Here is a 27500-nt window from a genome sequence, read left to right as displayed (position 1 = left end):
TGATCGGGAAATTCAGGCTTCGGACATTCTAAACGACATGTGTAAATGATCTCAACCAGCTTGGTGACTAAGACTAAACGGCCCCAAACCCTACAGATCATTCAAAATCAACACTGGTTGATCTTATTTGAATGAATACACCTGAGAAATATGTTTCTACTGGTTGTTTTTTTCTCGATGAATAAATTAGTGACCATCCAATCAGGGTTTAGTACTGGGCATCCAATCAAGGTTTAGTCCTGGACATCCAATCAGGGTTTAGTCCTGGGCATCCAATTAGGGTTTAGTCCTGGGCATCCAATCAGGGTTTAGTCCTGGACATCCAATCAGGGTTTAGTCCTGGGCATCCAATCAGGGTTTAGTCCTGGGCATCCAATCAGGGTTTAGTCCTGGGCATCCAATCAGGGTTTAGTCCTGGACATCCAATCAGGGTTTAGTCCTGGGCATCCAATCAGGGTTTACTCCTGGGCATCCAATCAGGGTTTAGTCCTGGGCATCCAATCAGGGTTTAGTCCTGGGCATCCAATCGGGGTTTAGTCCTGGGCATCCAATCAGGGTTTAGTCCTGGGCATCCAATCAGGGTTTACTCCTGGGCATCCAATCAGGGTTTAGTCCTGGGCATCCAATCAGGGTTTAGTCCTGGGCATCCAATCAGGGTTTAGTCCTGGACATCCAATCAGGGTTTAGTCCTGGGCATCCAATCAGGGTTTAGTCATGGGCATCCAATCAGGGTTTAGTCCTGGCCATCCAATCAGGGTTTAGTCCTGCCATCCAATCAGGTTTAGTTGGACATCCAATCAGGGTTTAGTCCTGAATCCAATCAGGGTTTAGTCCTGGACATCCAATCAGGGTTTAGTCCTGGACATCCAATCAGGGTTTAGTCCTGGACATCCAATCAGGGTTTAGTCCTGGACATCCAATCAGGGTTTAGTCCTGGACATCCAATCAGGGTTTAGTCCTGGACATCCAATCAGGGTTTAGTCCTGGGCATCCAATCAGGGTTTACTCCTGGGCATCCAATCAGGGGCATCCAATCAGGGTTTAGTCCTGGGCATCCAATCAGGGTTTAGTCCTGGGCATCCAATCAGGGTTTAGTCCTGGGCATCCAATCAGGGTTTACTCCTGGGCATCCAATCAGGGTTTAGTCCTGGGCATCCAATCAGGGTTTAGTCCTGGGCATCCAATCAGGGTTTAGTCCTGGGCATCCAATCAGGGTTTAGTCCTGGGCATCCAATCAGGGTTTACTCCTGGGCATCCAATCAGGGTTTAGTCCTGGACATCCAATCAGGGGTTTCAGGGTTTCCTGGGCATCCAATCAGGGTTTAGTCCTGGACATCCAATCAGGGTTTCAGGGTCCTGGGCATCCAATCAGGGTTTAGTCCTGGGCATCCAATCAGGGTTTAGTCCTGGGCATCCAATCAGGGTTTAGTCCTGGGCATCCAATCAGGGTTTAGTCCTGGACATCCAATCAGGGTTTAGTCCTGGGCATCCAATCAGGGTTTAGTCCTGGACATCCAATCAGGGTTTAGTCCTGGACATCCAATCAGGGTTTAGTCCTGGACATCCAATCAGGGTTTAGTCCTGGACATCCAATCAGGGTTTACTCCTGGACAGAGCACTATTACAGCGACCACTTCAGAGTTAATGATCTTGTCCATGTTTTTAGACACTAAAATGAAATATGTTGCTTTGTTTGTGGACCTGTCGAAAGCTCTTGATAATGTTGATCATTTTATTGAATAAGTTGACAGGTCTGAGCTCTGAGTTCATTGGTATCAGGAAATATTCAGAAAGTATGGATATTAGGCTCTTGTGCTGCTACTCCACACTCTGACACCTGTTCATGGTTTTCATGATTATCTTAGTGACAGAACGCAGGCCATCATGATTATCTTAGTGACAGAGCTCAGGCCATCGTGATTATCTTAGTGACAGAGCTCAGGCCATCATGATTATCTTAGTGACAGAGCTCAGGCCATCGTGATTATCTTAGTGACAGAGCTCAGGCCATCGTGATTATCTTAGTGACAGAGCTCAGGCCATCGTGATTATCTTAGTGACAGAACGCAGGCCATCGTGATTGACGGGGTTAAGTCAGAATTGTGATGGGGTTAAGTCAGAATTGTGATGGGGTTAAGTCAGAATTCTGATGTGGTTAAGTCAGAATTGTGATGGGGTTAAGTCAGAATTTTGATGGGGTTAAGTCAGAATTGTGATGGGGTTAAGTCAGAATTGTGATGGGGTTAAGTCAGAATTCTGATGGGGTTAAGTCAGAATTGTGATGGGGTTAAGTCAGAATTCTGATGGGGTTAAGTCAGAATTGTGATGGGGTTAAGTCAGAATTCTGATGGGGTTAAGTCAGAATTCTGATGGGGTTAAGTCTGAATTTCTAGAAGCACATAAAGGTGTTCCTCAGGGGTCGATACTACGGCCTCTTCTTTTCAAATCAAATCAAATTTTATTGGTCACATATACATATTTATCAGATGTTATTGGTCACATATACATATTTAGCCGATGTTATTGGTCACATACACATATTTATCAGATGTTATTGGTCACATACACATATTTATCAGATGTTATTGGTCACATACACATATTTATCAGATGTTATTGCCGGGTGTAGCGACATGCTTGTGTTCCCTAGCTCTAACAGTGCAGTAGTATCTAACAATTCACAACAATACATCAATCTAGAAGTAAAATTATGGAAGTAAAAAATATATAAATATTAGGACGAGCAATGTCAGAGTGGCATTGACTAAAATACAGTAGAATAGAATACAGTATATACATATGAGATGAGTAACGCAGTATGTAAACATTATTAAAGTGACTAGTGTTCCATTATTTAAAGTGACCAGTGATTCCATGTCTATGTATATAGGGCAGCAGCCTCTAAGGTGCAGGGTTGAGTAACTGGGTGGTTTAACGGCTGTTTAACAGTCTGATGGCCTTGAGATAGAAGCTGTTTTTCAGTCTCTCATTCCCTGCTTTGATGCACCTTCTGGATGATAGCTCCTTAGTTTTGTTGACGTTGAGGGAGACATTATTTTCATGGCACCTTTCCGCCAGGGCCCTCATCTCCTCCCTGTAAGCTGTCTTGTCATTGTTGGTTATCAGGCCTGTAACTGTTGTGTCGTCTGCAAACTTGATGATTGAGTTGGAGGAGTGCATGGCCACGCAGTCGTCATGGGTGAACAGGGAGTACAGGAGGGGGCCGAGCACGCACCCTTGTGGGGCTCCTGTGTTGTGGATCAGTAAAGTGGAGATGTTGTTTCCTACCTTCAACACCTGGGGGCGGTCCGTCAGGAAGTCCAGGACCCAGTTGCACGAAGGGGGGGTTCAGACCCAGGGCCCCGAGCTTAATAATGAGCTTGCTGTTGTGTTGACGGATGAACTGTAGTCAAAGAACAGCGTTCTGACATAGGTACAGTGGGGAGAACAAGTATTTGATACACTGCCGAGTTTGCAGGTTTTCCTACATACAAAGCATGTAGAGGTCTGTCATTTTTTTATCATAGGTACACTTCAACTGTGAGAGACGGAATCTAAAACAAAAATCCAGAAAATCACATTGTATGATTTGTAAGTAGTTCATTTGCATTTTATTGCATGACATAAGTATTTGATCACCAACCAACTAGTAAAAATTCTGGCTCTCACAAACCTGTTAGTTTTTCTTTAAGAAGCCTTCCTGTTCTCCACTCATTACTTGTATTAACTGCACCTGTTTGAACTCGTATAAATACTATTGGTCAATCTGTTAAAGGTCAGTTAGGATCACCACTTTATTTAAAGATTGTGAAATGTCAGAATAATAGTAGAGAGAATGATTTATTTCAGCTTTGATTTCTTTCATCACATTCCCAGTGGGTCAGAAGTTTACATACACTCAATTAGTATTTGGTAGCATTGCCTTTAAATTGTTTAACTTGTGTCAAATGTTTTAGGTAGCCTTCCACAAGCTTCCCACAATAAATTGGGTGAATTCTGTCCCATTCCTCCTGACAGAGCTGGTGTAACTGAGTCAGGTTTGTAGGCCTCCTTGCTTGCACACACTTTTTCAGTTCTGCCCACACATTTTCAATTGGAGTCAGGTCAGGGCTTTGTGATGTGCACTCCAATACCTTAACTTTGTTGTCCTTAAGCCATTTTTCCACAACTTTGGAAGTATGCTTGGGGTCATTGTCCATTTGGAAGACCCATTTGTGACCAAGCTTTAACTTCCTGACTGATGTCTTGAGATGTTGCTTCAATATATCCACAATTTTCCTACCTCATGGTGCCATCTATTTTGTGAAGTGCACCAGTCCCTCCTGCAGCAAAGCACCACCACAACATGATGCTGCCACCCCCGTGCTTCACAGTTGGGATGGTGTTCTTCAGCTTGCAAGCCTCCCCCTTTTTCCTCCAAACATAACGATGGTCATTATGGCCAAAACAGTTCTATTTTTGTTTCATCAGACCAGTGGACATTTCTCCAAAAAGTACAATCTTTGTCCCCATGTGCAGTTGCAAACTGTAGTCAGTTTTTTTATGGCGGTTTTGGAGCAGTGGCTTCTTCCTTTCTGAGTGGCCTTTCAGGTTATATCGATATAGGACTTGTTTTACTGTGGATATAATATATTTTTGTACCTGTTTTCGCCAGCACAATGTCCTTTGCTGTTGTTCTGGGATTGATCTGCACTTTTCGCACCAAAGTACGTTAATCTCCTTCCAGAGCGGTATGATGCTGCGTGGTCCCATGGTGCTTATACTTGAGTACTATTGTTTGTACAGATGAACGTGGTACCTTCAGGAGTTTGGAAATTGCTCCCAAGGATGAACCAGACTTGTGGAGGTCTACTTTTTTCCCCCTGAGATCTTGGCTGATTTCTTTAGATTGTCCCATGTTGTCAAGCAGAGGCACTGATTTTGAAGGTAGGCCTTGAAATAGGTAGGCCTTGAAATACATCCACAGGTACACTTCCAATTGACTCAAATTATGTCAATTAGCCTATCAGAAGCTTCTAAAGCCATGACATCACTTTCTGGAATTTTCCAAGCTGTTTAAAGGCACATTCAATTTAGTGTATTTAAACTTCTGACCCACTGGAATTGTGATTCAGTGAATTATAAGTGAATTATAATTATCTGTCTGTAAACAATTGTTGGAAAAATTACTTGTGTCATGCAAAAAGTAGATGACCTAACCTACTTGCCAAAACTATAATTTGTTAACAAGAAATTTGTGGAGTGGTTGAAAAATGAGTTTTAATGACTCCAACCTAAGTGTATGTAAACTTCCGACTTCAACTGTATATGCAACTGATACTACTATGTATGTAATTACACCATACTGCTGACCTGGCTGTGACAAGGCTACAGTCTGATTTTGCAGTTGTGCAGGAAGTCCTTACTGATTTAAAACTGGTGCTTAATACGGGCAGAACTACATACATGTTGTTTTCAAGTTCTGGTAAGATTGTCTCAGACAGATTATATCTTGGTATAGATTATACCTTGGTATTTAGATTATTGTTTAAAAAAACATATGACTGAGCTTGTTTAGAAACTAAGATTTAAAATTGGCATTTTTCCAGAAACAGATCTTGTCTCTCTATAGTAAACAGGAAACAGATCTTGTCTCTCTCTAGTCAACAGGAAACAGATCTTGTCTCTCTCTAGTCAACAGGAAGCAGATTGTGCAGTCAACCTTTCCACCTGTTGTTATGGTGATACTATTTATCAACCTTTCTACCTGTTGTTGTTATGGTGATACTATTTATCAACCTTTCTACCTGTTATGGTGATACTATTTATCAACCTTTCTACCTGTTGTTATGGTGATACTATTTATCAACCTTTCTACCTGTTGTTATGGTGATACTATTTATCAACCTTTCTACCTGTTGTTATGGTGATACTATTTATCAACCTTTCTACCTGTTGTTATGGTGATACTATTTATCAACCTTTTTACCTGTTGTTATGGTGATAATATGTATCAACCTTAATACCTGTTGTTATGGTGATACTATTTATCATCCTTTCTACCTGTTGTTATAGTGATACAATGTATCAACCTTTCTACCTGTTATTATGGTGATACTATTTATCAATCTTTCTACCTGTTGTTATGGTGATACTATGTATCAACCTTTCTACCTGTTGTTATGGTGATACTATGTATCAACCTTTCTACCTGTTGTTATGGTGATACTATTTATCAACCTTTCTACCTGTTGTTATGGTGATACTATGTATCAACCTTTCTACCTGTTGTTGTTATGGTGATACTATTTATCAACCTTTCTACCTGTTGTTATGGTGATACTATGTATCAACCTTTATACCTGTTGTTGTTATGGCGATATTATTTATCAACCTTTCCTCCTGTTGTTGTTATGGCGATATTATTTATCAAGCTTTCTACCTGTTGTTATGGTGATACTATGTATCAACCTTTCTACCTGTTGTTATAGTGATACTATTTATCAACCTTTCTACCTGTTGTTGTTATGGTGATACTATTTATCAACCTTTCTACCTGTTGTTGTTATGGTGATACTATTTATCAACCTTTCTACCTGTTGTTGTTATGGTGATACTATTTATCAACCTTTCTACCTGTTGTTATGGTGATACTATTTATCAACCTTTCTACCTGTTGTTATGGTGATACTATTCATCAACCTTTCTACCTGTTGTTATGGTGATACTATTCATCAACCTTTCTACCTGTTGTTATGGTGATACTATTTATCAACCTTTCTACCTGTTGTTATGGTGATACTATTTATCAACCTTTCTACCTGTTGTTATGGTGATACTATTCATCAACCTTTCTACCTGTTGTTATGGTGATACTATTCATCAACCTTTCTACCTGTTGTTATGGTGATACTATTTATCAACCTTTCTACCTGTTGTTATGGTGATACTATTTATCAACCTTTATACCTGTTGTTGTTATGGTGATACTATTTATCAACCTTTCCTCCTGTTGTTGTTATGGCGATATTATTTATCAAGCTTTCTACCTGTTGTTATGGTGATACTATGTATCAACCTTTCTACCTGTTGTTATGGTGATACTATTTATCAACCTTTCTACCTGTTGTTGTTATGGTGATACTATTTATCAACCTTTCTACCTGTTGTTATGGTGATACTATGTATCAACATTTCTAAATGTTGTTATGGTGTTACTATTTATCAACCTTTCTACCTGTTGTTATGGTGATACTATTCATCAACCTTTCTACCTGTTGTTATGGTGATACTATTCATCAACCTTTCTACCTGTTGTTATGGTGATACTATTTATCAACCTTTCTACCTGTTGTTATGGTGATACTATTCATCAACCTTTCTACCTGTTGTTATGGTGATACTATGTATCAACATTTCTACCTGTTGTTATGGTGATACTATGTATCAACCTTTCTACCTGTTGTTATGGTGATACTATGTATCAACCTTTCTACCTGTTGTTATGGTGATGCTATTCATCAACCTTTCTATTCAAAGATAACTTCTGGCGCCGACAGAGATGGCCGCCTCGCTTCGCGTTCCCAGGAAACTATGCAGTTTTTTGTTTTTTTACGTGTTATTTCTTACATTAGTACCCCAGGTCATCTTAGGTTTCATGACATACAGTCGAGAAGAACTACTAAATATAAGATCAGCGTCAACTCACCATCAGTACGACCAAGAATATGTTTTTCGCGACGCGGATCCTGTGTTCTGCCTTACAAGCAGGACAACGGAATGGATCCCATGCAGCGACCCAATAAAACGACTCTGAAAAAGAGGGAAACGAGGCGGTCTTCTGGTCAGACTCCGGAGACGGGCAAACCGTGCACCACTCCCTAGCATTCTTCTTGCCAATGTCCAGTCTCTTGACAACAAGGTTGATGAAATCTGAGCAAGGGTAGCATTCCAGAGGGACATCAGAGACTGTAACGTTCTTTGCTTCACGGAAACATGGCTCACTGGAGAGACGCTATCCGAGGCGGTGCAGCCAACGGGTCTCTCCGCGCATCGCGCCGACAGAAACAAACATCTTTCTGGTAAGAAGAGGAGGCGGGGGCATATGCCTTATGGCTAACGAGACATGGTGTGATGAAAGAAACATACAGGAACTCAAATCCTTCTGTTCACCTGATTTAGAATTCCTCACAATCAAATGTAGACCGCATTATCTACCAAGAGAATTCTCTTCGATTATAATCACAGCCGTATATACCCCCCCACCCCCAACAGACACATCGATGGCTCTGAACTAACTTTATTTAACTCTTTGCAAACTGGAAACCATTTATCCGGAGGCTGCATTCATTGTAGCTGGGGATTTTAACAAGGCTAATCTGAAAACAAGACTCCCTCAATTTTATCAGCATATTGATTGCGCAACCAGGGGTGGAAAAACCTTGGATCATTGTTAGTCTAACTTCCGCGACGCATATAAGGCCCTGCCCCGCCCACCTTTCGGAAAAGCAGACCACGACTCCATTTTGTTGATCCCTGCCTACAGACAGAAACTAAAACAAGAGGATCCCACGCTGAGGTCTGTCCAACGCTGGTCCGACCAAGCTGACTCCACACTCCAAGACTGCTTCCATCACGTGGACTGGGATATGTTTCGTATTGCGTCAGACAACAACATTGATGAATACGCTGATTCGGTGTGCGAGTTCATTAGAACGTGCGTTGAAGATGTCGTTCCCATAGCAACGATTAAAACATTCCCTAACCAGAAACCGTGGATTGATGGCAGCATTCGCGTGAAACTGAAAGCGCGAACCACTGCTTTTAATCAGGGCAAGGTGTCTGGTAACATGACCGAATACAAACAGTGCAGCTATTCCCTCCGCAAGGCTATCAAACAAGCTAAGCGTCAGTACAGAGACAAAGTAGAATCTCAATTCAACGGCTCAGACACAAGAGGCATGTGGCAGGGTCTACAGTCAATCACGGACTACAGGAAGAAATCCAGCCCAGTCACGGACCAGGATGTCTTGCTCCCAGGCAGACTAAATAACTTTTTTTCCCGCTTTGAGGACAATACAGTGCCACTGACACGGCCTGCAACGAAAACATGCGGTCTCCTTCACTGCAGCCGAGGTGAGTAAGACATTTAAACGTGTTAACCCTCGCAAGGCTGCAGGCCGAGACGGCATCCCCAGCCGCGCCCTCAGAGCATGCGCAGACCAGCTGGCCGGTGTGTTTACGGACATATTCAATCAATCCCTATACCAGTCTGTTGTTCCCACATGCTTCAAGAGGGCCACCATTGTTCCTGTTCCCAAGAAAGCTAAGGTAACTGAGCTAAACGACTACCGCCCCGTAGCACTCACTTCCGTCATCATGAAGTGCTTTGAGAGACTAGTCAAGGACCATATCACCTCCACCCTACCTGACACCCTAGACCCACTCCAATTTGCTTACCGCCCAAATAGGTCCACAGACGATGCAATCTCAACCACACTGCACACTGCCCTAACCCATCTGGACAAGAGGAATACCTATGTGAGAATGCTGTTCATCGACTACAGCTCGGCATTCAACACCATAGTACCCTCCAAGCTCGTCATCAAGCTCGAGACCCTGGGTCTCGACCCTGCCCTGTGCAACTGGGTACTGGACTTCCTGACGGGCCGCCCCCAGGTGGTGAGGGTAGGCAACAACATCTCCTCCCCGCTGATCCTCAACACTGGGGCCCCACAAGGGTGCGTTCTGAGCCCTCTCCTGTACTCCCTGTTCACCCACGACTGCGTGGCCACGCACGCCTCCAACTCAATCATCAAGTTTGCGGACGACACAACAGTGGTAGGCTTGATTACTAACAACGACGAGACGGCCTACAGGGAGGAGGTGAGGGCCCTCAGAGTGTGGTGTCAGGAAAATAACCTCACACTCAACGTCAACAAAACTAAGGAGATGATTGTGGACTTCAGGAAACAGCAGAGGGAACACCCCCCTATCCACATCGATGGAACAGTAGTGGAGAGGGTAGCAAGTTTTAAGTTCCTCGGCATACACATCACAGACAAACTGAATTGGTCCACTCACACAGACGGCATCATGAAGAAGGCGCAGCAGCGCCTCTTCAACCTCAGGAGGCTGAAGAAATTCGGCTTGTCACCAAAAGCACTCACAAACTTCTACAGATGCACAATCGAGAGCATCCTGGCGGGCTGTATCACCGACTGGTACGGCAACTGCTCCGCCCTCAACCGTAAGGCTCTCCAGAGGGTAGTGAGGTCTGCACAAGTCATCACCGGGGGCAAACTACCTGCCCTCCAGGACACCTACACCACCCGATGTTACAGGAAGGCCATAAAGATCATCAAGGACATCAACCACCCGAGCCACTGCCTGTTCACCCCGCTATCATCCAGAAGGCGAGGTCAGTACAGGTGCATCAAAGCTGGGACCGAGAGACTGAAAAACAGCTTCTATCTCAAGGCCATCAGACTGTTAAACAGCCACCACTAACATTGAGTCGCTGCTGCCAACACACTGACACTGACACTGACTCAACTCTAGCCACTTTAATAATGGGAATTGATGGGAAATTATGTAAATATATCACTAGCCACTTTAAACAATGCTACCTTATATAATGTTACTTACCCTACATTATTCATCTCATATGCATACGTATATACTGTACTCTATATCATCGACTGCATCCTTATGTAATATATGTATTATTAGCCACTTTAACTATGCCACTTTGTTTACATACTCATCTCATATGTATATAATGTACTCGATACCATCTACTGTATCTTGCCTATGCTGCTCTGTACCATCACTCATTCATATATCCTTATGTACATATTCTTTATCCCCTTACACTGTGTATAAGACAGTAGTTTTGGAATTGTTAGTTAGATTACTTGTTGGTTATTTCTGCATTGTCGGAACTAGAAGCACAAGCATTTCGCTACACTCGCATTAACATCTGCTAACCATGTGTATGTGACAAATAAAATTTGATTTGATTTGATTATGGTGATACTATTTATCAACCTTTCTACCTGTTGTTATGGTGATACTATGTATCAACCTTTCCTCCTATTGTTGTTATGGCGATATTATTTATCAACCTTTCCTCCTGTTGTTGTTATGGCGATATCATTTATTAAAGGGCAGCTGACTCCACTCTTAACCCCCTGGATGACGCTTTTTTATAGCTCCCTTTGTTTAATCACAGGAGACAGTTTAATTACTCATCACTGTATTCTTTACCAAAAGGTTGTCTGGACCTCTTTGAAGTCATGTAGATCACATCGTTAAGCTCTTTTTGTTTACAAAGACCTGTTCCACAAACTTCTGTCTTACCTAACATCGCTGTTAAAGATGTAAAATAACAAGTTGTCAAACCCCCTGAGCCTCCTTGGTTTCCAGAGAGTTGGTGAATAACTCTGGAGCCTCCTTTTGGTTTCCAGGAATCAGCACTTCATTTCCTTCCGTTTGCAGGGTTGGTTAACTCTGGAGCCTCCTTTTGGTTTCCAGAGAGTTAGGTTAATCAGCACTTCATTTCCTTCTGTTTCTGGAGCCTGGTTAACTCTGGAGCCTCCTTTTGGTTTCCAGAGAGTTAGGTGAATCAGCACTTCATTTCCTTCCGTTTGCAGGGTTGGTTAACTCTGGAGCCTCCTTTTGGTTTCCAGAGAGTTAGGTGAATCAGCACTTCATTTCCTTCCGTTCGCAGGGTTGGTTAACTCTGGAGCCTCCTTTTGGTTTCCAGAGAGTTAGGTAAATCAGCACTTCATTTCCTTTTTGGTTTAACAGAGAGTTTAGAGTAAATCAGCACTTCATTTCCTTCCGTTCGCAAGGTTGGTTAACTCTGGAGCCTCCTTTTGGTTTCCAGAGAGTTAGGTAAATCAGCACTTCATTTCCTTCCGTTCGCAGGGTTGGTTAACTCTGGAGCCTACTTTTGGTTTCCAGAGAGTTAGGTAAATAAATTTCCTTCCGTTCGCAAGGTTGGTTAACTCTGGAGCCTCCTTTTGGTTTCCAGAGAGTTAGGTAAATCAGCACTTAATTTCCTTCCCAGGGTTGGTTAACTCTGGAGCCTCTTTTGGTTTCCAGAGAGTTAGGTAAATCAGCACTTAATTTCCTTCCGTTCGCAAGGTTGGTTAACTCTGGAGCCTCCTTTTGGTTTCCAGAGAGTTAGGTAAATCAGCACTTAATTTCCTTCCGTTTGCAGGGTTGGTTAACTCTGGAGCCTCCTTTTGGTTTCCAGAGAGTTAGGTAAATCAGCACTTCATTTCCTTCCGTTCGCAGGGTTGGTTAACTCTGGAGCCTACTTTTGGTTTCCAGAGAGTTAGGTAAATCAGCACTTAATTTCCTTCCGTTCGCAAGGTTGGTTAACTCTGGAGCCTCCTTTTGGTTTCCAGAGAGTTAGGTAAATCAGCACTTAATTTCCTTCCGTTTGCAGGGTTGGTTAACTCTGGAGCCTCCTTTTGGTTTCCAGAGAGTTAGGTAAATCAGCACTTCATTTCCTTCCGTTCGCAGGGTTGGTTAACTCTGGAGCCTCCTTTTGGTTTCCAGAGAGTTAGGTAAATCAGCACTTAATTTCCTTCCGTTTGCAGGGTTGGTTAACTCTGGAGCCTCCTTTTGGTTTCCAGAGAGTTAGGTGAATCAGCACTTCATTTCCTTCCGTTCGCAGGGTTGGTTAACTCTGGAGCCTCCTTTTGGTTTCCAGAGAGTTAGGTAAATAGGCACTTAATTTCCTTCCGTTCGCAAGGTTGGTTAACTCTGGAGCCTCCTTTTGGTTTCCAGAGAGTTAGGTAAATCAGCACTTCATTTCCTTCCGTTCGCAGGGTTGGTTAACTCTGGAGCCTACTTTTGGTTTCCAGAGAGTTAGGTAAATCAGCTTAATTTCCTTCCGTTTGCAGGGTTGGTTAACTCTGGAGCCTCTTTTGGTTTCCAGAGAGTTAGGTGAATCAGCACTTCATTTCCTTCCGTTCGCAGGGTTGGTTAACTCTGGAGCCTCCTTTTGGTTTCCAGAGAGTTAGGTAAATAGGCACTTAATTTCCTTCCGTTCGCAAGGTTGGTTAACTCTGGAGCCTCCTTTTGGTTTCCAGAGAGTTAGGTAAATCAGCACTTAATTTCCTTCCGTTCGCAAGGTTGGTTAACTCTGGAGCCTCCTTTTGGTTTCCAGAGAGTTAGGTAAATCAGCACTTAATTTCCTTCCGTTTGCAGGGTTGGTTAACTCTGGAGCCTCCTTTTGGTTTCCAGAGAGTTAGGTAAATCAGCACTTCATTTCCTTCCGTTCGCAGGGTTGGTTAACTCTGGAGCCTCCTTTTGGTTTCCAGAGAGTTAGGTAAATCAGCACTTAATTTCCTTCCGTTTGCAGGGTTGGTTAACTCTGGAGCCTCCTTTTGGTTTCCAGAGAGTTAGGTGAATCAGCACTTCATTTCCTTCCGTTCGCAGGGTTGGTTAACTCTGGAGCCTCCTTTTGGTTTCCAGAGAGTTAGGTAAATAGGCACTTAATTTCCTTCCGTTCGCAAGGTTGGTTAACTCTGGAGCCTCCTTTTGGTTTCCAGAGAGTTAGGTAAATCAGCACTTCATTTCCTTCCGTTCGCAGGGTTGGTTAACTCTGGAGCCTACTTTTGGTTTCCAGAGAGTTAGGTAAATCAGCACTTAATTTCCTTCCGTTCGCAGGGTTGGTTAACTCTGGAGCCTCCTTTTGGTTTCCAGAGAGTTAGGTGAATCAGCACTTCATTTCCTTGCACCGTATGTGTCGAATGATCTATAACGCACTTTAAAATGGTTTGAATTGGTGCATCTAGGGCAGCGCTTCCCAAACTTGGTCCTGGGGACCCAAAGGCGTACACATTTTAGTTTTTGCCCTAGCATTATACAGCTGATTCAAATAATCAAAGCTTGATGATGAGTTGATTATTTGAATCAGCTGTGTAGTACTAAAGGCAAAAAAACAAGGTTTGCACTCCTTGAGGGCCCCGGGACTGAGTTTGGGAAACGCTGCTCTAGGCTACAAGTATTTACCACATCAGTCACAGGCTTCATCAATAAGTAAATAGATGATGTCATCCCCACAGTGACTGTACGAACGTATCCCAACCAAAAACCATGGTTAACAGGCTATATCCATGCTGGGCTAAAGGCTCCAGCTACCGTTTACAAGGAACGGGACACGGACATGAACTCATTCAAGAAAGCCCGCTACGACCTCTGAAGAGACATCGAAAGGACAATATAGGAGGAATCCTATTACACCGGCTCCGACGCTTGTCGTATGTTGCAGGGCTTGCAGACGATAACGGAAAGGAAACCCAGCCGTGAAATGCCCAGTGATAAAGAATTCTCAATGCTCGCGTGTGGAGAAAAACAACACCTTGTCCTGCATAAAAACCTATGTTGTTCCGGATGACTGTGTGATCTCGCTCTCCTATGGCTGATCTGAGTAAACACTCGCAAGGCCGCTAGGCCAGACGGAATACCAGGGCATTCGCAGACCATTTTCACTAACATTTTCAATCCCTCCTTGTCCCAGTCTGTAATCCCAACATGTTTCAAGCTGACCCCCATAGTCCCTGTTTCCAAGGTAACCAGCCTAAATGACTATCACCCCGTAGCGCTCACATCTGTAATTATGAAGTGCTTTGAAAAGGCTTCTCGTGGCTCACAACACCACCATCATCCCAGACACCCTGGACCCACTCCAATTCACATACCGCCCCAAACAGATCCACAGATGACACAATCTCAATTGCACTTCACACTGCCCTTTCACACCTGGACAAGAGGGGAAATAACTACGTGAGAATGCTGCTCATTGACTACAACTCAGTGTTCAACACCATATTCCCTTCCAAGATCATCACCAAGCTCAAGACCCTGGGAATGAACACCTCCCTCTGCAAATGGATCCTGGAATTCCTGACAGGCCGACACCAGATGGTGAAGGTAGGCAACAATACCTACGCCATTCTGACTCCCAACATAGGGGGCCCCTCAGGGGTGTGTACTTAGTCCACTCCTGTACTCCCTGTTCACCCACAACGGCATGAGCCAAACACGACTCCAACATCATCATAAAGTTTGCTGACGACACAACAGTGGTAGGCCTGATCACCGACAACGATGAGACGGTCTATAGGGAGGAGGTCAGAGACCTGGCAGTGTGGTGCCAGGATAACAACTTCTCCCTCAACGTGAGCAAGACAAAGGATCTGATCATGGACTACAGGAAAAGGAGGGCCGAACAGGCCCCCATTAACATCGACGGGGCTGTAGTGGAGCGGGTCAAGAGTTTCAAGTTCCTTGTGGCCGCATCACCAACGAACTATCATGGTCCAAGCATACCAAGACAGGCGTCCAAATAACTAAGGACTTAACATGGTCCTCTTCACCCCCCGCAGTAGTCTGAAAATATTTTGCATGGGTCCTCGAATCCTCAAAATGTTCTACAGCTGCACCACTGAGAACTTCTTGACTGGCTGCATTATAACTTGTATCTATCATGATTACTAGTCACTTTACCCTGCCTTCATGTACATATCTACCTCAAATACCTTATTATTATCTATCCTGATGCCTAATCACTTTACCCTGCCTTCATGTACATATCTACCTCAAATACCTTATTATTATCTATCCTGATGCCTAGTCACTTTACCCTGCCTTCATGTACATATCTACCTCAAATACCTTATTATTATCTATCCTGATGCCTAGTCACTTTACCCTGCCTTCATGTACATATCTACCTCAAATACCTTATTATTATCTATCCTGATGCCTAGTCACTTTACCCTGCCTTCATGTACATATCTACCTCAAATACCTTATTATTATCTATCCTGATGCCTAGTCACTTTACCCTGCCTTCATGTACATATCTACCTCAAATACCTTATTATTATCTATCCTGATGCCTAGTCACTTTACCCTGCCTTCATGTACATATCTACCTCAAATACCTTATTATTATCTATCCTGATGCCTAGTCACTTTACCCTGCCTTCATGTACATATCTACCTCAAATACCTTATTATTATCTATCCTGATGCCTAGTCACTTTACCCTGCCTTCATGTACATATCTACCTCAAATACCTTATTATTATCTATCCTGATGCCTAGTCACTTTACCCTGCCTTCATGTACATATCTACCTCAAATACCTTATTATTATCTATCCTGATGCCTAGTCACTTTACCCTGCCTTCATGTACATATCTACCTCAAATACCTTATTATTATCTATCCTGATGCCTAGTCACTTTACCCTGCATTCATGTACATATCTACCTCAAATACCTTATTATTATCTATCCTGATGCCTAGTCACTTTACCCTGCCTTCATGTACATATCTACCTCAAATACCTTATTATTATCTATCCTGATGCCTGGTCACTTTACCCTGCCTTCATGTACATATCTACCTCTAATACCTCATACGCCTACACATTGATCTGGTTCTGGTACTCCCTGTATATAGCTCCACATTGATCTGGTACTCCCTGTATATAGCTCCACATTGATCTGGTACTTCCTGTATATAGCTCCACATTGATCTGGTACTTCCTGTATATAGCTCCACATTGATATGGTACTGGTACTCCCTGTATATAGCTCCACATTGATCTGGTTCTGGTACTCCCTGTATATAGCTCTACATTAATCTGGTACTCCCTGTATATAGCTCCACATTGATCTGGTACTTCCTGTATATAGCTCCACATTGATATGGTACTGGTACTCCCTGTATATAGCTCTACATTGATCTGGTACTTCCTGTATATAGCTCCACATTGATCTGGTACTTCCTGTATATAGCTCCACATTGATCCGGTACTGATACTTCCTGTACATAGCTCCACATTGATCTGGTACTTCCTGTATATAGCTCCACATTGTTCTGGTACTGGTACTCCCTGTATATAGCTCCACATTGATCTGGTTCTTCCTGTATATAGCTCCACATTGATCTGGTACTGGTACTCCCTGTATATAGCTCCACATTGATCTGGTACTGGTACTCCCTGTATATAGCTCCACACTGATCTGGTACTGGTACTCCCTGTATATAGCTCCACATTGATCTGGTACTGGTACTTCCTGTATATAGCTCCACATTGATCTGGTACTGGTACTTCCTGTACATAGCTCCACATTGATCTGGTACTTCCTGTATATAGCTCCACACTGATCTGGTACTGGTACTCCCTGTATATAGCTCCACATTGATCTGGTACTGGTACTCCCTGTATATAGCTCCCAGATGAGACTAGGTTTGGTTTACAGGAGTATTTATGGTCCTGCGCCCAGATATCTAAGTGATTACTTTCCTCGTGTTAGGGATGCACACAATCACAGCACCAGATCAGGTGTTGCTGATGTGTGCTTATACAGGTTCAGGAGTAAATGTACTTTCTTGTATACTGTAGCCTCAGAGTGGAATGAGTTGCCTCTGTCTATAAAAACAACATCCTCTCTGGGCAGCTTTAAACATAAAGTAAAAATATGTTTGACGTCTTCTGTGCCCATATGAATAACCACTATGATGTAACTGGAATGACGAGATAGATGTTCTTCTTCTCTGTTTTTGATGAGATGGATGTTCTTCTTCTCTGTTTTAGATGAGATAGATGTTCTTCTTCTCTGTTTTAGATGAGATAGATGTTCTTCTTCTCTGTTTTTGATGAGATAGAGGTTCTTCTTCTCTGTTTTTGACGAGATAGATGTTCTTCTTCTCTGTTTTTGATGAGATAGATGTTCTTCTTCTCTGTTTTAGATGAGATAGATGTTCTTCTTCTCTGTTTTGGTTTTATTATTTCACTGCCATACTGTGTTTAACTGTGTTCCATCTTGTCCAGCCATCTTGTCTCAAGAGGACCACAATTGAAATCAGTCCCAGACTTTATTGTGCGTTATCCTCGACGATTGTATTCATGTGCATGTATGGCTTTTAAGTTTTATGTGTGCTTGTTTTTCAAAATGGTCAAACTAATAAACTAAACTAAACTAAAACACATTGATCTGGTACTTCCTGTATATAGCTCCAAATTGATCTGGTACTTCCTGTATATAGCTCCAAATTGATCGGGTACTGGTACTTCCTGTATATAGCTCCAAATTGATCTGGTACTTCCTGTATATAGCTCCATATTGATCGGGTACTGGTACTTCCTGTATATAGCTCCATATTGATCTGGTACTTCCTGTATATAGCTCCAAATTGATCGGGTACTGGTACTTCCTGTATATAGCTCCATATTGATCTGGTACTTCCTGTATATAGCTCCAAATTGATCTGGTACTTCCTGTATATAGCTCCATATTGATCGGGTACTGGTACTTCCTGTATATAGCTCCAAATTGATCGGGTACTGGTACTTCCTGTATATAGCTCCACATTGATCTGGTACTTCCTGTATATAGCTCCAAATTGATCGGGTACTGGTACTTCCTGTATATAGCTCCAAATTGATCTGGTACTTCCTGTATATAGCTCCATATTGATCTGGTACTTCCTGTATATAGCTCCACATTGATCTGGTACTGGTACTTTCTGTATATAGCTCCATATTGATCTGGTACTTCCTGTATATAGCTCCATATTGATCGGGTACTGGTACTTCCTGTATATAGCTCCACATTGATCTGGTACTGGTACTCCCTGTATATAGATCCACATTGATCTGGTACTTCCTGTCTATAGCTCCACATTGATCTGGTACTTCCTGTATATAGCTCCACATTGATCTGGTACTTCCTGTATATAGCTCCACATTGATCTGGTACTGGTACTTCCTGTATATAGCTCCACATTGATCTGGTACTCGTACTCCCTGTATATAGCTCCACATTGATCTAGTACTTCCTGTATTTAGCTCCACATTGATCTGGTACTTCCTGTATGTAGCTCCACATTGATCTGGTACTTCCTGTATTTAGCTCCACATTGATCTGGTACTTCCTGTATATAGCTCCACATTAATCTGGGTCTGGTACTTCCTGTATATAGCTCCACATTGATCTGGTACTCCCTGTATATAGCTCCATATTGATCTGGTACTTCCTGTACATAGCTCCACATTAATCTGATACTTCCTGTATATAGCTCCACATTGATCTGGTACTGGTACTCCCTGTATATAGCTCCATATTGATCTAGTACTTCCTGTATTTAGCTCCACATTGATCTGGTACTTCCTGTATATAGCTCCACATTGATCTGGTACTTCCTGTATATAGCTCCACATTAATCTGGTACTGGTACTTCCTGTATATAGCTCCATATTGATCTGGTACTCATTTACATTACATTTACATTTAAGTCATTTATATAGCTCCATTCATTGATCTGGAACAGTAGTGCTGTATATAGCTCCTTATTGATCTGGTACTTCCTGTATATAGCTCCATATTGATCTGGTACTTCCTGTATTTAGCTCCACATTGATCTGATACTTCTTGCTCCATTCTTTTGTATTTTATACCTCTTGTATTTCTATTTGACTTGTATTAATTAACATGTTTAAACGCTGCATCATTGGGAAGGGCTCGTAGGCAAGCATTTCACAGTAGAGTGTACACTCGTTGCATTCAGATCTACCGTCCCAATGGGCCCGGTGAAATGCACGTGGAAGAATAGCAAACCGTTTTTTTTATTTTTTTTGCCTTTTTCTCGCTCAGTTGGGATGTCCCTTACTTTAATATGCAGCCATGAAATTACATCGCACATAAATTATGAATCAAACAGAAGACAAGGAACAAAACGACACACACAGGCAAACATTCATTTTCTGCCATTTTTGAGCTATTGAATTTTCTCTTCTCTCCCACAGCCCCCCTTTTTATAACCCCCCCCCCCCCTCCCATCTACCCTTCGGCTACAGCGTAGAACCCCCCCACACACACACACACAGGCTCACAGTCATATGTAAACATTTAAACAGCTTGATTGGGGGTTGAAACTGACTTCATAAAGCCCCACATTTACTTAACAACTAGATGGGTAGACCACTGAGAGGAGAGGAATAGAAAGACAGAGAGTGAGAAGGGGGAGAGAGAAAGACAAAGAAAGAGAGGAGACAGAGAAAGAGAGCGAGTGAGAGAGAGAGGAGGGGTAGAGAGTGAGGAGGGGTAAAGAGAGAGAGGAGGAATAGAGAGAGAGTGAGGAGGGGTAGAGAGAGGAGAGAGAGAGAGAGAGAAAGAGAGAGAGAGAGAGAGGGGGGGAGAGAGAGAGAGAGAGAGAGAGAGAGAGAGAGGAGGGGTAGAGAGAGAGAGAGAGAGAGAGAGAGAGGAGGGATATATAGAGAGGAGGGATTCACTTTGTATGTTGTCTACCTCACTTGCTTTGGCAATGTTAACACATGTTTCCCATGCCAATAAAGCCCTTGAATTGAATTGAATTGAATTGAATTGAGAGAGAGAGGGGGGGTAGAGAGAGAGAGAGAGAGAGAGAGAGAGAGAGGGGGTAGAGAGAGAGAGAGAGAGAGAGAGAGAGAGAGGAGGGATATATAGAGAGGAGGGATATATATATAGAGAGAGGCGGGATATAGAGAGAGAGGGAATAACCACTCTGCTCAGACAAAATCCAATCAATGTATTTGATACATACACAGCTTGAAGCAGGTATTAAAAGGTTCAATGATCAATAATGAACGATAACAATGACAATAGTCCAAAATAACAAGTAGCAGAAGAAATAGAAGAGGTGCTATTATTTATTATTTAACCTTTATTTAACTAGGCACCACAATACCACATAAAGAGAGAACCAAGACGACAACATAGTATTGCAGCAACACATGAAAAAAACACAACTTGGTAGCAACACAACATGGTAGCAACACAACATGGTAGCAACACATCATGGTAGCAACACAACATGGTAGCAACACAACATGGTAGCAGCACAACATGGTAGCAACACAACTTGGTAGCATCACAACTTGGTAGCAACACAACATGGTAGCAGCACATCATGGTAGCAACACAACATGGTAGCAACACAACATGGTAGCAGCACATCATGGTAGCGACACATCATGGTAGCAACACAACATGGTAGCAACACAACATGCTAGCAGCACATCATGGTAGCAACACAACATGGTAGCAAGATATCTTGGTAGCAGCACATCATGGTAGCAAAACAACATGGTAGCAACACAACATGGTAGCAGCACATCATGGTAGCAACACAACATGGTAGCAACACAACTTGGTAGGAACACAACTTGGTAGCAACACAACATGGTAGCAACACAACATGGTAGCAACACAACATGGTAGCAAAACAACTTGTTAGCAAAACAACATGGTAGCAACACAACTTGGTAGCAACACAACATGGTAGCAGCACAACATGGTAGCAACACAACATGGTAGCAGCACAACATGGTAGCATGGTAGCAACACAACATGCAACACCTTGGTAGCAACACCTTGGTAGCAACACAACATGGTAGCAAGACAACTTGGTAGCAACACAACATGGTAGCAGAACAACATGGTAGCAACACAACATGGTAGCAACACCTTGGTAGCAACACAACTTGGTAGCAAAACAACATGGTAGCAACACAACTTGGTAGCAAAACAACATGGTAGCAACACAACATGACAACAACATGGTAGCAACACAACATGGTAGCAACACAACATGACAACAACATGGTAGCAACACAACATGGTAGCAACACAACATGACAACAACATGGTAGCAACACAACATGGTAGCATCACAACATGACAACAACATGGTAGCAACACAACATGGTAGCAGCACAACATGATAGAAACACAACATGGTAGCAACACAGCATGGTAGCACCACAGCATGGTAGCAGCACAACATGGTAGCAGCACAACACATGGTACCAACATTATTGGATACCGCTTGCCAGATAGTAACACAGTGAACGGTCCGTGGCTCAACAGCCCTGTCGATGTGGACGGGGTTCTGCTCTTCCCTCTTTCTCCTGTAGTCCACAACCAGCTCCTTAGTTGTGCTGCCATTCAGGGAGAGGCTGTTTCCCTTGCACCACTGTGCCAGGGCTCTAACTTCCTCCTTGTAGTCTGTCTCGTTGCTGATCAGGCCCAACACCGTTGTGTTGTCGGAAAACTCATTGATGGTGTTGGAGTTTGTGTGTGTGTGTGTGTGTGTGTGTGTGTGTGTGTGTGTGTGTGTGTGTGTGTGTGTGTGTGTGTGTGTGTGTGGTCACCCAGTTGTAGGTGAACAGGGAGTACAGGAGGGGGCTGAGCACGCACCCCTGGAGGGGGTCCCTGTGTTGATGCTCAGCATTGCAGAGGTATTGTTGCCTACCCTCACCACCTGGAGTCGGCCCGTCAGGAAGTCCAGGACCCAGTTTGAGGTGTTCAGACCCATGATGTTGAACGCTGAGCTGTCGTCGATTGTCGTTAGTGAACAACATTCAGAGCAGGGGCGATTGCATCATCTGTGGATCTGTTGGAGCGGTATGCTAATTGGAGTGGAGTCCAGTGTGTCAGGTAAAATGAGTTCTACAGGGCGATAGTCATTTAGGTAGGTTACCTTAGTTTGCTCGGGTACAGGGACAATGGTGGATATCTTGAAGCATGTGGGGACCACAGACAAGGAGAGGGAGAGTATTGAATATGTTTGTGAACTGTGTAACGGAGACGCAGGGAGACAGGAAGCAGGTGCAGTCGGTGAGAGTGAATCCAAAAACAGGAACATGAAAACAGGAAATAATACAACGGAGCTGTAGATGAAGAGGAAGTAATCAGGGAAGTGATGAAGTCCAGGTGCACATAATGATGGGTTGCCAGGTGTACATAATGATGGGTTGCCAGGTGTACATAATGATGGGTTGCCAGGTGTACACAATGATGGGTTGCCAGGTGTACATAATGAGGGTTGCCAGGTGTACATAATGATGGGTTGCCAGGTGTACATAATGAGGGTTGCCAGGTGTACATAATGATGGGTTGCCAGGTGTACATAATGAGGGTTGCCAGGTGTACATAATGAGGGTTGCCAGGTGTACATAATGATGGGTTGCCAGGTGTACATAATGATGGGTTGCCAGGTGTGCATAATGAGGGTTGCCAGGTGTACATAATGATGGGTTGCCAGGTGTACATAATGATGGGTTGCCAGGTGCACATAATGATGGGTTGCCAGGTGTGCATAATGATGAGTTGCCAGGTGTACATAATCATCGGTTGCCAAGTGTGCATAATGATGGTTGCCAGGTGTACATAATCATGGGTTGCCAGGTGTGCATAATGATGGGTTGCCAGGTTTGCATAATGATGAGTTGCCAAGACCGGTAGTTAGTGGACTGGCGACATCGAACGCCGGAGAGAGGGAGTAAACGTGACATGAAAACTCCAGTCAGCTGGTCTGCTCATGCTCTTGAGGACGATTCCTTGCGAGTAATTACATGTTTGAAGGTCCTATTCACGTTAGCCACAGGGATTGAGTGCTCTCACAGCCCTCTACAACGGCGGGGGCCCTCGTAAGAGGATCAGTGCTGATTGCCTCGAAACAAGCAGTTTGTAATGTAGCTATGGGCTGGTATTATGGTTCATTATTTAGCTATTTAGCTAGCTACATGTCTAAACAAAAGATTACATGACCCACCAAGTTAGCCAGGTGCATCTGGGGGTGATTACGGACATCTATTGCACTTCATGAGCATGTCTACATGTCTAGACAACAGAGACCCATCCACTTAGCTAGATGTGGTTTGGGGGGGTTTAGCCATAGCATTTATTTCACATGACCCATCCATTTAGACCAGTGTGTCTGGGTAAACATCAGCTAATTTTGTATTTTTATTTTATTTATTTCATCTTTATTTAACCAGGTAGGCTAGTTGAGAACAAGTTCTCATTTACAACTGCGACATGGCCAAGATAAAGCATAGCAGTGTGAACAGACAACAACACAATGTTACACATGGAGTAAACAATGAACAAGCCAATGAAAAAAACAAACATTGAATGAGTAGGTGTATCCAAACTTTGGACTGGTACTGTAAGTTTACAATGTCAAAGCAAGTGAAGTAAACAAAAACTTAACACTAAAAATTACACTCATAAGAGTTTAAAAAAAAAAAAAAAAGAGACATTTCAAATGTTATATTATTGTATTGTGTTATATCAATGTGTGTCAATGTGCGAATAGTTGCAGGGGAAATACATCAACTATAGGTCTATTTGCTCCATTGGTTGCTCTTCCATATTACAACAGGTAAAAACAAATATTTATTATGTAATGGCACACGATGTTATTTCACCTAATAGATAAGGGAGTTTATCAAAAAATGTTATTTGCTTTTGAATTCTTTGTGGGTCTGTGGAATCTTAGGGAAATATGTGTCTCTAAAATTATCATTTGATCAGGAAGTGCAGCTTAGTTCCCCCCCAACCAGATCTCACAGTCTCACTGTAGAATTAGACGTTTATCCAAGTTCCTCCAAAAGTGAAATTCCAAAGTTGCTTGAAACGTGAAATTTAAAAGGGTTTTGGATAGGGTTAAAACGTAAAATGTAGGCTCTCATTTTCGAACCTACAGGACAGTAGATCTTCAGGAAGAGTGTTGGACTGTAAACCTACAGGACAGTAGATCTCCAGGAAGAGGGTTGGACTGTAAACCTACAGGATGGTAGATCTCCAGGAAGAGTGTTGGACTGTAAACATACAGGACAGTAGATCTCCAGGAAGAGGGTTGGACTGTAAACCTACAGGACAGTAGATCTCCAGGAAGAGGGTTGGACTGTAAACCTACAGGACAGTAGATCTCCAGGAAGAGGGTTGGACTGTAAACCTACAGGATGGTAGATCTCCAGGAAGAGTGTTGGACTGTAAACCTACAGGACAGTAGATCTCCAGGAAGAGTGTTGGACTGTAAACCTACAGGACAGTAGATCTCCAGGAAGAGGGTTGGACTGTAAACCTACAGGATGGTAGATCTCCAGGAAGAGTGTTGGACTGTAAACCTACAGGATGGTAGATCTCCAGGAAGAGGGTTGGACTGTAAACCTACAGGATGGTAGATCTCCAGGAAGAGGGTTGGACTGTAAACCTACAGGATGGTAGATCTCCAGGAAGAGGGTTGGACTGTAAACCTACAGGATGGTAGATCTCCAGGAAGAGGGTTGGACTGTAAACCTACAGGATGGTAGATCTCCAGGAAGAGGGTTGGACTGTAAACCTACAGGATGGTAGATCTCCAGGAAGAGTGTTGGACTGTAAACCTACAGGACAGTAGATCTCCAGGAAGAGGGTTGGACTGTAAACCTACAGGACAGTAGATCTCCAGGAAGAGGGTTGGACTGTAAACCTACAGGACAGTAGATCTCCAGGAAGAGGGTTGGGCTGTAAACCCTACAGGACAGTAGATCTCCAGGAAGAGGGTTGCACTGTAAACCTACAGGACAGTAGATCTCCAGGAAGAGGGTTGCACTGTAAACCTACAGGACAGTAGATCTCCAGGAAGAGGGTTGGACTGTAAACCTACAGGACAGTAGATCTCCAGGAAGAGGGTTGGACTGTAAACCTACAGGACAGTAGATCTCCAGGAAGAGGGTTGGGCTGTAAACCCTACAGGACAGTAGATCTCCAGGAAGAGGGTTGGACTGTAAACCTACAGGACAGTAGATCTCCAGGAAGAGGGTTGGGCTGTAAACCCTACAGGACAGTAGATCTCCAGGAAGAGGGTTGGACTGTAAACCTACAGGATAGTAGATCTCCAGGAAGAGGGTTGGGCTGTAAACCTACAGGACAGTAGATCTCCAGGAAGAGGGTTGGACTGTAAACCTACAGGACAGTAGATCTCCAGGAAGAGGGTTGGACTGAAAACCTACAGGACAGTAAAACCTACAGGACTGTAGATCTCCAGGAAGAGGGTTGGACTGTAAAACCTACAGGACAGTAGATCTCCAGGAAGAGGGTTGGACTGAAAACCTACAGGACAGTAGATCTCCAGGAAGAGGGTTGGACTAAACCTACAGGACAGTAGATCTCCAGGAAGAGGGTTGGACTGTAAACCTACAGGACTGTAAAACCTACAGGACTGTAAACCTACAGAACTGTAAACCTAGAGGACTGTAAAACTTACAGGACTGTAAACCTACAGGACTGTAAACCTACAGGACTGTAAAACTTACAGGACTGTAAACCTACAGGACTGTAAAACCTACAGGTTGGGAAGCCCTGGATTAGACGTAGTTTAGTCCCACAGTATGACTTATTAATTTTTTTTAACTAACTTTGAAGGGGTATAGTGGCGTGGCGAGTGTAGAGAAATTGAGTCAAGACGATCCACCAATCAGGGCTGTGTAAATATATAAACATTGGTATCACACAATCAGACAGAGCATTTCAAAAGGAGGCTCAAGGGGAATAAATGATACAACATATATTTTGAGTTATTTTCGTGAAATTAAAACTGTGATTTACTAGACATGATGATGATTTAAACATACAAATTAAAATGCTGCTTTAAATTTGACGTTTTGGGGAAACGGACCGATAAGGAGGAGAGGAAACCTTTGAAATGTCAAGATTTCGTCATTTGACTTTTGGAGAAAATTTGCTAGAACTCCTAATTCTGCAGTGAGAATCTCCACACAAACAACCCCCCACATCCCGGCTTCAAGCTTTCTCCAGCAGAAAAGGGTCTCTATACAGCCCTGGGTTAGTAAACTAACACTGCTATACACACACACACACACACACACGCTCAGAGCACGTACACACACATATGCTGAGAATGCATATACACACACACACACACACACACACACACACACACACACACACACACACACACACAAGCCGTGGGTAAGACATCTCCTTCTCTCCCACTGTGGATGAGTCGGGCAAATCATTCACAAGATCACACACACACACACACCTATTTTCCTTTCATGGTTCACTTCCTCAAAACACAATCTCCTACTTCCTGATTGCACTACCGAACTGTAGGAACACACACACACACACACACACACACACACACACACACACACACACACACACACACAGAGAGGGCAGAGCAGGAACACACACACACACACACACAGAGAGGGCAGAGCAGGAAAACACACACACACACACACAGAGAGAGAGAGGGCAGAGCAGGAACACACACACACACACACAGAGAGGGCAGAGCAGGAAAACACACACACATAGAGAGAGGGCAGAGCAGGAACACACACACACACGCACAGAGGGCAGAGCAGGAACACACACACACACAGAAAGGGCAGAGCAGGAACACACACACACACAGAGAGACAGAGAGAGAGAGAAGAGAGAGAGAGAGAGAGAGAGAGAGAGAGAGACAGAGAGAGAGAGAGAGAGAGAGAGAGACAGAGACAGAGAGAGAGACAGAGAGAGAGAGAGACAGAGACAGAGAGAGAGAAGGGGGGGGGGGGTTAAGACATGTAGGAATCCTGACCCTTAAGCGGTTGTCTGGATGCCTGAGGATGACCCCTAACCCTAGATGACCCCCTAACCTCA

General features: G+C 43.3%; 1 protein-coding gene across 1 annotated transcript in view; it reads right to left on the bottom strand.

Annotated features, from left to right (window-relative positions):
* tiam1a (TIAM Rac1 associated GEF 1a) overlaps positions 1-27500 on the bottom strand; it is a 264051-nt gene that overhangs the window by 235518 nt on the left and 1033 nt on the right.

Source organism: Oncorhynchus nerka, linkage group LG19 (assembly GCF_034236695.1).
Source record: "Oncorhynchus nerka isolate Pitt River linkage group LG19, Oner_Uvic_2.0, whole genome shotgun sequence".
NCBI lineage: Eukaryota > Metazoa > Chordata > Actinopteri > Salmoniformes > Salmonidae > Oncorhynchus > Oncorhynchus nerka.
The sequence above is the reverse complement of the archived record's forward strand: the minus strand, read 5'-3'. Positions and strand labels throughout refer to the sequence as shown.